Source organism: Palaemon carinicauda, chromosome 6, assembly GCF_036898095.1.
Source record: "Palaemon carinicauda isolate YSFRI2023 chromosome 6, ASM3689809v2, whole genome shotgun sequence".
Classification (NCBI taxonomy): domain Eukaryota; kingdom Metazoa; phylum Arthropoda; class Malacostraca; order Decapoda; family Palaemonidae; genus Palaemon; species Palaemon carinicauda.
In genome coordinates, this window is record NC_090730.1 from 66,109,843 (window position 1) to 66,119,933 (window position 10,091).

Here is a 10,091-nt window from a genome sequence, read left to right on the forward strand (position 1 = left end):
GTGACTAGGGACTATGAAATCATATGGAGGACTCAAATGTTATATGATAGCAGTTTATTGTTACGAATAATGACACTTACTCAAAGCATATATCACTAGTTTTCTTGACTCCACTATATGTTTGTTACTGAAGCTAAAGGCAGCACAAAACTGCGGCAAAATAACAATAAACAATGGATAAAACCCAATTTCTACTGAGCGAACTTTTTGGGCTCAAGCCATGACATCCTAATGGAAGGTTCCTTTAGTAGCTTCCAAAGGGTATATATGACTACAGTGATATTCCCAGAGAATCAAACCAAAGGTTTCACAGAATTCTAACTTCTGGCGCGAGTACCTTTAAGATTACTCTCAAGGGTATCGTATATCATCAGGGGACGTATTCTTGACACGCCACATGGCAATATGCACCCCGAATAGCCTTTACGCCTCTAGGCTCTAGGGGGAAAACGTGGCAGAATAGAAGGGTAACCGCAACAAAGATTACCCTGGTTCCCCTACTACAATCGTATCAAAACCGCGCCAACTCCCTCTGGCGGTCATTCCTTTATCTGTAGCGACTCGCTACGGTGGTGTTCCCTGTCGATCTGACATTTCCGATCGATTTCTGGGAATCTTTATGCTTCTACGGCTTCTTTTTCCATCTAGAAAGTTGAGTACTGATTCTTTACAATATGTAATTTAGTTCCAGCTTCGCAATGAAATTGTGTATTTTTTGTGTGTGGATCTTCGCCGATCGCCGGTGTCGCCATGGCGCTGTTGTTTTTGGTACATGTGCTATTTAGTTAGCAGAACGATATTCCGGTGTAAATAGCTTATTCATTGTTATGAAAGCTATTTAGGCATTATATATTGTAAAGATATCTATAAGCATATTTTTCCCTTTCCGTGGCGATCGTATATGTCAGAGTTTTGGTGATTTAGGTAACCGAAATCTCGTCATGTCTGGGTAACATAACCTAGACAACATATACTTTCGTCATTTCCCCGGTTACCCTTGTGTTTTGGTTATCATTCCTAGAGATCGATATCTCCTGGAATTATATTAACCATCATCAATCTCACTAGAGATTTATGGGTAATCTCTCTTCCCTCTGAGAGTAGCCTTAGGCTACAACTCTCTGCGTCGGCCTTGAATTTCGAATTCAGGCATGACTAGCCTAGAGTTTTCTGTCTCATCCCTTAACGGCCGTCGGCAAGTTTTGGGATTCAATCAGAACCTCAGAGTATTTAGTCTTTGTCGGCAGTTGGTCGGCGGGGTGATTGCATTCCCTTGCCGTCGGAACTACCGGCATAGGAGGCTAGCTCTCCCTAGACTACACCTGAAGTGGTCGAATGTTACCGCCACCTTCTCCCTGTGGTCTAGTAGACTATTCCTATGCTCGCCGACCCTAGGCTATAGAGTTGTATACTCTTGTGGCCTAGGATGGCGCCGGCATTGGAACTCTGTTTCTCCCTTGTTGAGAGGAACGGCATGAGCTGCCGTCCCCTTAACTGTATTAGCACCTCCTAAGCTGGAGAATAAATGATTCTCCTGCCGCTTGTGGTCGTGCCGGTACTGAAACAGAGTTTCTTCAAGGTGTGTAGATCCGGCAACATTGCCGGACCTCCTATACCTCATATAGGACCCTTTCCCCTCCCCTCTCTGTTCTTTAACGATGGCCGAGCCATTGTCTTTCCTGTGCTGGAGTCCTGCAACCTTACCATTGCAGGTGGGTTGCCGGGGCCGCCCCAGAGCCCCTTTTGTCACCAAGGTTCTCCAGTTCTCCCTTGAACTGCTAGCCACAGTTTCTGTTGTCGGCGTATTGTTCTGGCCGGCAGTAGACCGGCACAGATAGATACTGACTCAGTAGGTGGTATGCCGACTGTACTCGTGCTGCCGGAGGCTGGCCTACAGTAGTAAGCTGGCAATAGTACTATGGCTAAATGGAAGTGAACCTTCTTTTCGGAGAAAGGCAGTAAAATTAGACTTTTACATCTTTTATTACTGTATACATATACAGTAATAGAGAGCCTTCACTCCATGCTCTTCTCTCTCTCTCTCTCTCTCTCTCTCTCTCTCTCTCTCTCTCTCTCTCTCTCTCTCTCTCTCTCTCTCTCTCTCTCTCTCCTTTCTAGCTTGCTAGATGCTCCGACAATAGCTAGGTAATCCGGCAATATGCCGGCTGAACTACAGTATATGTCTACACAGGTAATCAGTATAATTGCAGTATAGTATATACAGCAGATGAATAACTATCGTATATATTATACTAGTAGTTATTTCCAATATATCTTGGGTATCCCTGCCCAGATATTTGCTGAACCCAATTCTATATTGATGGATTAATATTTCATCAATATTCTGATTTGAAATCAGTTTCCATTTACCCTGCAATATTGAATTTCGTAAAGGGCTGGTGGTGTGACACCTCTAACCCCTATAGGGGAGAGCCCTTATCCCTGAGTTTCCCTGATCAAGAAACTCCCTGATTTAATATTGTACGGGAGGTCACAGCAAATAGATTGGTTGGGATGCATAAGTATATGTCTTTTATTTTCTGCCGGCTGAACTACGGTATAGGTCTATACAGGTAGTCAGTATATTTGCGGTATAGTAAATACGGCAGATGGATAACTAACGTATAGATTATACTAGTAGTTATTCCCAATATATATTGGGTGTCCCTATCTAGATATTTGCTGAACCCAATTCTATATTGATGGAATAATATTTCATCAATATTCTGATTTGAAATCAGTTTCTATTTACCCTGCAATATTAAATTTCGTAAAGGGCCGGTGGTGTGACGCCTCTAACCCCTAAAGGGGAGAGCCCTTATCCCTGAGTTTCCCTGTTCAGGAAACTTCCTGATTTAATATTGTAAGGGAGGTTGCAGCGAATAGATGGGTTGGGATAGACAAATATATGTCTTTTAATTTCTAATCAACATATCTTGGATGCGAGCTTCTGCTGTTACCGCTCCTATTTCGAAAGAATGACATTCCTTTGATACTCTGTGTATCAATCCTCCTTACCTCACAGCGTTAAGCATAGAAGGGGACAGTGCATGTACACTTCCTTACACCTAGGTGTTCGAGCCCCATTTTCTTCAGGGAATTCCCCGGTTGGAGGAATTTCCTTAAGACTGAGGAGAAGTAACAGCATTGGGTCACAAGGGATACACGGGTATGTGTCTCCCACTATCTCTTTTAGCTTTCTGTCCTAAGCTATTTTGTCAAAAGTCAACTTCCTATCGATGCGATAATCAATTGAATACTCCTTTCTGTTCTCCCTTCCTTACAGGAGGGACACCAGATGATGCATTGCAGTCTTCCGCAGTTATAAAGATGAGCATTTTCACGGAAATAATATATGCAGGTTCCCCCAGCAATATTATTTCCAAAATCCCCAATCTGCAGGACGGCAGTCTAGAGCTGTCGAACTGTGATTGGTTTCGTTTCGAAAGTTATCACTTAAATGCGGTTCAACTGCGAACCCGTAAAATGCGAAAACTCTACGGGAATTGGACCGAAAACTTCACTTTCTCATAACTAAAAATGCCGATTTACTGCTCCTTTTAAAGGTTTTTAAGGTCTAAACCCCCAACCCTGCCTCTCAAGTTGAGGTTGCAGACACTAACGGCATTGGTGAGTCTGAGCGGGACTCGAACCCCTGACTGACAAACACCGGGCAGAGACTCCATATTCAAGCCACACCTTGTAGTGAAATCAACGACAGCAGTCATTGTTTCACTGTCACATCTGACTCCGCCGCCAAGAGCCGGTAGTGTGTGTGCCCTTGGTCACCACCCAGTCAATAGATGAGTTGGTATACCTTCAATCGACAGCCCGCCGATTCCCAGCGGTCTGCCGACAGCCCGAGGAGTCTCCTCTGGTTCAGAGATCCGCTGACTATGCGTATAGTTTTCACCACTACCCAGTCACATTGAATACTGGCTAGGATGGTGTGACGTCTGTCAGCGACCCGCTGACAGCCGAAAAATCACTGATATGTCGAAGACCTGCTAGCCATATCGGTACTGAAGTACTGTGCCAATTAACTTACCCCCAAGCACTAGCCTTGATGGTAACAGGCCAGTTGTATAGGGGTATACAATACCCTGTACACCTGCAGTTTAGGACCATATCGCAGACAGAAATCCTTGATACATAACCATACAATAGAATGGTTTTCCAGTACGTTGTGCTTCTAAGCACAACCCCTTGCTGAGACCTACCTGATTTGGGGGATCCACTTCCCCCCCCCCCTTCTTCCTTACGCTGATGCTTCATCAGCCTCTTGATTCTCATTATTAATTCCCCGGATGTAGGGCGCTACTCTAGCCTTATGGACTAGAATCTTCCATCGGCCTCTTCTTGAAAGGGGATGCCCTAGAATCAATAATTAGGAAGACCGCAGCAGTTGGCTGGAAGGATTTACACGTCTGTGTCTCTCCTCTTTCCAGCGTACTTATCCTAAGCTTTATGCAGTAGAAAGGAATCTTCTATTACAGTGAAACACTGAAAAGCTGATATAGGCGAACAGTCAGGTATGGCCTGAAAGGAGAACGGAAGGGTTTCTTAGTTCTCCCTAGGATGTTAAACTGCATCCCACAGTTACAATGACCGTTGTTCCACAGACAGTCAGATTTATACACCTTCGGATCAAGCGAAGCAAACAGATGCTTCTGGTAGGAGGGAAGTTCCTCCTGGATCGCCGGACCTTTGATCACTTGAGTCCAAGGCCTGACCAAGATGAGACTAGAATGGAAATGGACATACCTCCACCATCCTTTCCTCAACTCTTCTTATATTCAAATTCCCCCTAGAAGAGTATACCTTAAAGCTCTAGAGCATACTAGCGGTGAGGAAAGTAGTGTCCATCGATTTCCAATGAAGGCAGTTTAGTGTTCACATGAAAGACTCAAGAAATCTCTGAGTCATTCTGGACTTGGCGCCACGCAACAAGTTCCAATAGAACAGCAAGTTCAGAATGATAATCCTTCTGAACATAAGGACCCTATTCAGTAAGGGGTGTTGACAATCTAGCCAGCCCTGGAAGATGTCTATCAGCAACTTCCAGTCAGTCACCCCCTCCCCTCCTACCTAGGATCCAAGTTATGGAAGATAACGTATATCCTGGACTAGTTTCAGTCCTAGGATCCTTACGGAATAAGCAGACAGTCAAGCGAAACCAAGCCTAGAAAGAGTTCAGGCAACGATGGCCCTGGACGACAGGCTGGGGTGGGCAGCACCCGAAATTACTGTCTATGAGCATCCATGGAGATGATCCGGCCCTGGAACATTGAGGATGCAAATAATAGAATCTCGATTCTCTCCAGCTCAGGGGCTTCAATGTTTTAAAAAATCATTGAAACCTGTAGTCACCCTAACGCCCCCTTTTCCCCTGGGGATGTAAAAGGAGATCGCAAGGTCTGTCAAGAGACTATGGTAATCAGTCAGGATTCCATAACGCTAACAGGGAGGAGTTTCGAACTCTCTCCAGTTCACGATGATGACAGACCCAGTGCTACTCGCACGACTATAAGATGCGCTAAGAGGCTGGAGAAGATACGCATCAAACGCTCGAAGAGATCTAATAGGACCAATGATGGTCATTCCCTCTCCGCTTACCCTACAATGACCAAAGGCCACTGACCCGTAGGCCATTTTAGCCCTGTAATGGGTGGATAAACTCTCTCCACACAGATCGGACCTCCTCAGGTTGATCTGGAGCATCGAAGCGATAATGAGGCGTCAAAACTGTCGAGGATAAGGGACGTCTCATTTCATTAGGGAATGCTAGCCATCCCTTCCTTAAGGGAATGGCGCCTATCAGCAGCTTGTTTATATATAATCCGCAAGGTGACAGCGGATGCTCTTCTTGGGTTCCACCCAATAGAGTTGGAATGGTACACGGACGCAGACCCATTCCCTCCCAGAAAGGGACAAGTCCCCGAGCTGCAGATCGTTCTCTTCATCATGAGCGTTATCAAGATACTATCTCGTTATTTAGTCCCATACGAGGACCCTCTAATGGAGGTAACAGACATCATGTCTCTACATTAGAAGTGATGGACTTAGAATTCCTATTCAGCCCATCAAAATTTCCTCCAGAAGGCCCTCTACATGCTGAGACCCTTCCAAGGAAGAGGGGCTCTATTGGCTCCCAGAAAGCCCAAGAACATCCCGTTCCCTGTAATGAAGGAACTGAGGCTGAGGCTAGTCCTAGTTATGCACCTAGGATTATCCAGGAGGTTCAGAAGTTTTCTGCCTTCTATTTATCACAGGACACCTGATCCCTTCATTTTACGAATTCCTTGCCCTTAACGGTTAGGAAAAAGACTGGGATCTTAAGGGCAAAATAGAATTCCTAGAAGAATACAAGTCTAGTCAACGAGAAGACAATACGAGTCTTCTTGGGAAAGTAAATTGTTTTGTAAAGCAAAAGGGCCCGAAAACAATCTCATGATCTTCTGCCTGTCCTTCTCTGTCCAGCCCTATATTCAGGGTCTGGCGGCCGACAGCACGTTGACCTTTTGAGGAAGGAGGCAGTGTATCCTTGAATACTATGAGAACGCTAGTTCTTCGGCCTTGTCTCCATATAAACCTTTGAGTAAGCACCAAGGGTATTGCCGACTTTGCGAGAGAGGTCACTTAATGGGATCTTTGGATCCATGGACCATTATCTCTGTGCAAGTCAGCCCCGACTAGACCTCTTCTATATGCCCTTTAAATGGATCTAACGATTGGAATCTTTAATAAATTCCCGATAACATGTGCAGGCTTAGGCCCGCAACGCCACTAAAGCCCATCTAATGGTCTTTGGACAAGGTCCTACATTATGCCTCACCTGTGAACAATGAGGATTGTTCCCTCAACCATCCAACCTAAAAGGTTATTTTTTCGGTTCGCTATAGCCTCTGGGACTAGAGTTAGTGTAATAGTGGCCCTATCCTGAGGGCCACGTTAAGTGAGAGAACTGCATCTCTTTCTGATCTAACCTTTCTCATTAAAGACGTCCTACCTACTAAGAGGTGGGGCTCCTGGAGAATCTGCCCTCTGAAGGAAGATGACTCTCTAGGTCTGCTAGATCGTCTAAGGTCTATCTTCATAGAACTTCAGACTTCAGGAGGAACAGCTCTTTACAGGAGAAAACTTTGGATCAAACTATCCACTACAACTGAGGGCGAAGCTCACCTACCTTTTTCGCGGAGCGGATCCTGACAGTACTCCTGCAGATAAAAGATCCGAGGAAAGTTGCTTCATCACTGAACCTTCCAGTGTGTGGACTTCAGCCTCTTCGTTCACCTACTGATCGGAGGTTGTCCAATGCGTCTTACAGACACTATACTAAGCAAATCTATGGATTGAAGCAATATGTGGTGGCGGCAGGTGCTATTTGGACCCTGTCGTCTAGTCTGCGATGAACAGTAAATTGATTGGGACTATCAATTAAAAGGAGAAGGGGTCAGCAATTTTCGTGTGACCTCCCTTTGAATAAGTGTTGCCAAGATAACACTAAATCTGTTCAGAATCTCAGGTGTGAAATTATACGGATACCACTAGTGCCGTGTGTACATAGTACACAGTGTTGTTAGACTATTTCATGTACAGAAATTATAAAGAAAAGTCTTGTTAAAAGAGCTTTTCTTCAGTTTGAGAGTGACACTCATCATTTCCCCCTTTCAAAAAGGGGAACATTATTTTCTGTGTATGTCTCTCGTATAATTTCCTTATCATGCTACATTCATTTAGCTTGTAGTCATTTATTAGGAGTAAATGTCTATTAAAATGCAGTTGCGTCCTAATTCGCCCAACAATTGCATGTTTTAAAATACCAGAGTTCCTTAACTTACTCATGTAAGTATTTCTCATATCATTGTATGCTTACAATCAATGGATGGGGACACTGATATTGGTTCCGCAATATATACAATCCTTGAGACCGGTTGTATTCTCAGTGTATACTTATGTTTGTTCATACAATATATGCTACCTTGAGGCCCCTTTCCTACGTCTAAAAATGACTCTTCCCTGCAGGGGGCAGGAAGCACTAACATTGTTATGCTTAGTGATGATGACGGATAACGGTAACGTCATTTGTCTCAATTGGCCCTTTTGGCCGTGGAAATATTGCCCCAAGGTTAAGGCACTAACACAAAACCACAGATACATTAATTCTCTGGTATGCTTCCATTAGGACGTCATGGCTTGAGCCCAAAAAACGGATTTTGAGCAAAGCGAAAAATCTATTTTTGGGTGAGATGGCCATGACGTCCTAATGGACCCACCCTTCTTTTCTATGAAAAGATCTTCACGGTTTCCCCCCCTGATCTACTGTATCTGTAGCACCTTGCTCACTGCTACAAGGAATGACCGCCAGAGGGAGTTGGCGCGGTTTTGATACGATTGTAGTAGGGGAACCAGGGTAATCTTTGTTGCGGTTACCCTTCTATTCTGCCACGTTTTCCCCCTAGAGCCTAGAGGCGTAAAGGCTATTCGGGGTGCAGATTGTCATGTGGCGTGTCAAGAATACGTCCCCTGATGATATACGATACCCTTGAGAGTAATCTTAAAGGTACTCGCGCCAGAAGTTAGAATTCTGTGAAACCTTTGGTTTGATTCTCTGGGAATATCACTGTAGTCATATATACCCTTTGGAAGCTACTAAAGGAACCTTCCATTAGGACGTCATGGCCATCTCACCCAAAAATAGATTTTTCGCTTCGCTCAAAATCCGTTTTATAAGATCCCTTGGTAGGATGGCTGTCATCTACACGTGTGCGGGTTCAGTTCATGCGGCATCTATGGAAGGATATCAATGAGAGAAACTGATTTCATGCGTTGATTAACGATACTTGAAATGTATTTTATAGTATATAAGTCTCTCTCTCTCTCTCTCTCTCTCTCTCTCTCTCTCTCTCTCTCTCTCTCTCTCTCTCTTTATATATATATACATATATACATATATATATATGTATATGTATATATATATATATATATATATATATATATATATATATATATATATATATATATATACATATATATATATATATATATATATATATATGTATATATATACATATAATATGTATATATATGTATATATAATATACATATATTTATATATATATATATATATATATATATATATATATATATATATATATATATATATATATATATATATATATATATTTTTGGGCTCAAGCCATGGCGTCCTGATGGAAGGTTCCTTTTTGGTAGCTTCCTTGGGTATAAAACTACTAAGATATTCCCAGAGAATTTAACCACAGGTTATCACAGAATTCTAACTTCTGGAGCGAGTATCCCAAAGGTTTCCCTTTAAGACATCGTATATCAACAGGGGACGCATGTCTAAACGCGCCACATAGCTATCTTCACCCCGAACAGAGTTAATGCTTCGGTGTGTAAGGGTTGAGAATAGCTGGGAGCCGCTCCACAGCCAATCTCACTCGTGGCTACTACTGATACTCGAGACGTAAACAAACGGGCGCCATTGCTCAAATGACGTCACGCCCGTCTTCATCCTTTGTTTAGTAGCTGCCCTACTTAGACGGATTTTCCCTGTGCTTCTTTTATCGATTTGCATCTACGTTATGTCGCTACCTTCAGCCTCACCATCTTCTGGAAAGTTGAGTACAAGGTTCCAGTATTGTTTAGTTAAGCTCTGGCCGTAAAGTAAATATTACTTTCCGAGATAATTGCTGTTTTGTGGCAGAGCTGTGCCTCTACCGGACCCGCCATTTTATGGCGTCGTTGTTGTTATGCATGCCTTATTTAGTTAGCCACAACAACGCTTCCGGCCTTATTTACTAATCGAATACATTAGTTTATTTAGTCTTCATAGCTAGGAACTTTTATATCGTGTTTCGACGCTTTTTATCGGTCATCGATTGACCTCATACCAGTCGGCTTCTATAGCCCCCAGGCCAGAGCGCCTGTACATAAGTGTTCATGCATGATTTTATTAGTGATCCTAGACTAAGTTATGAAGATAGGGGCATTATTTTACAATACTTTCGACCGTGATGCAATGTTCTTTCGCCTTCAGGGACCATATAGGGGATAGGTTAGTTAGT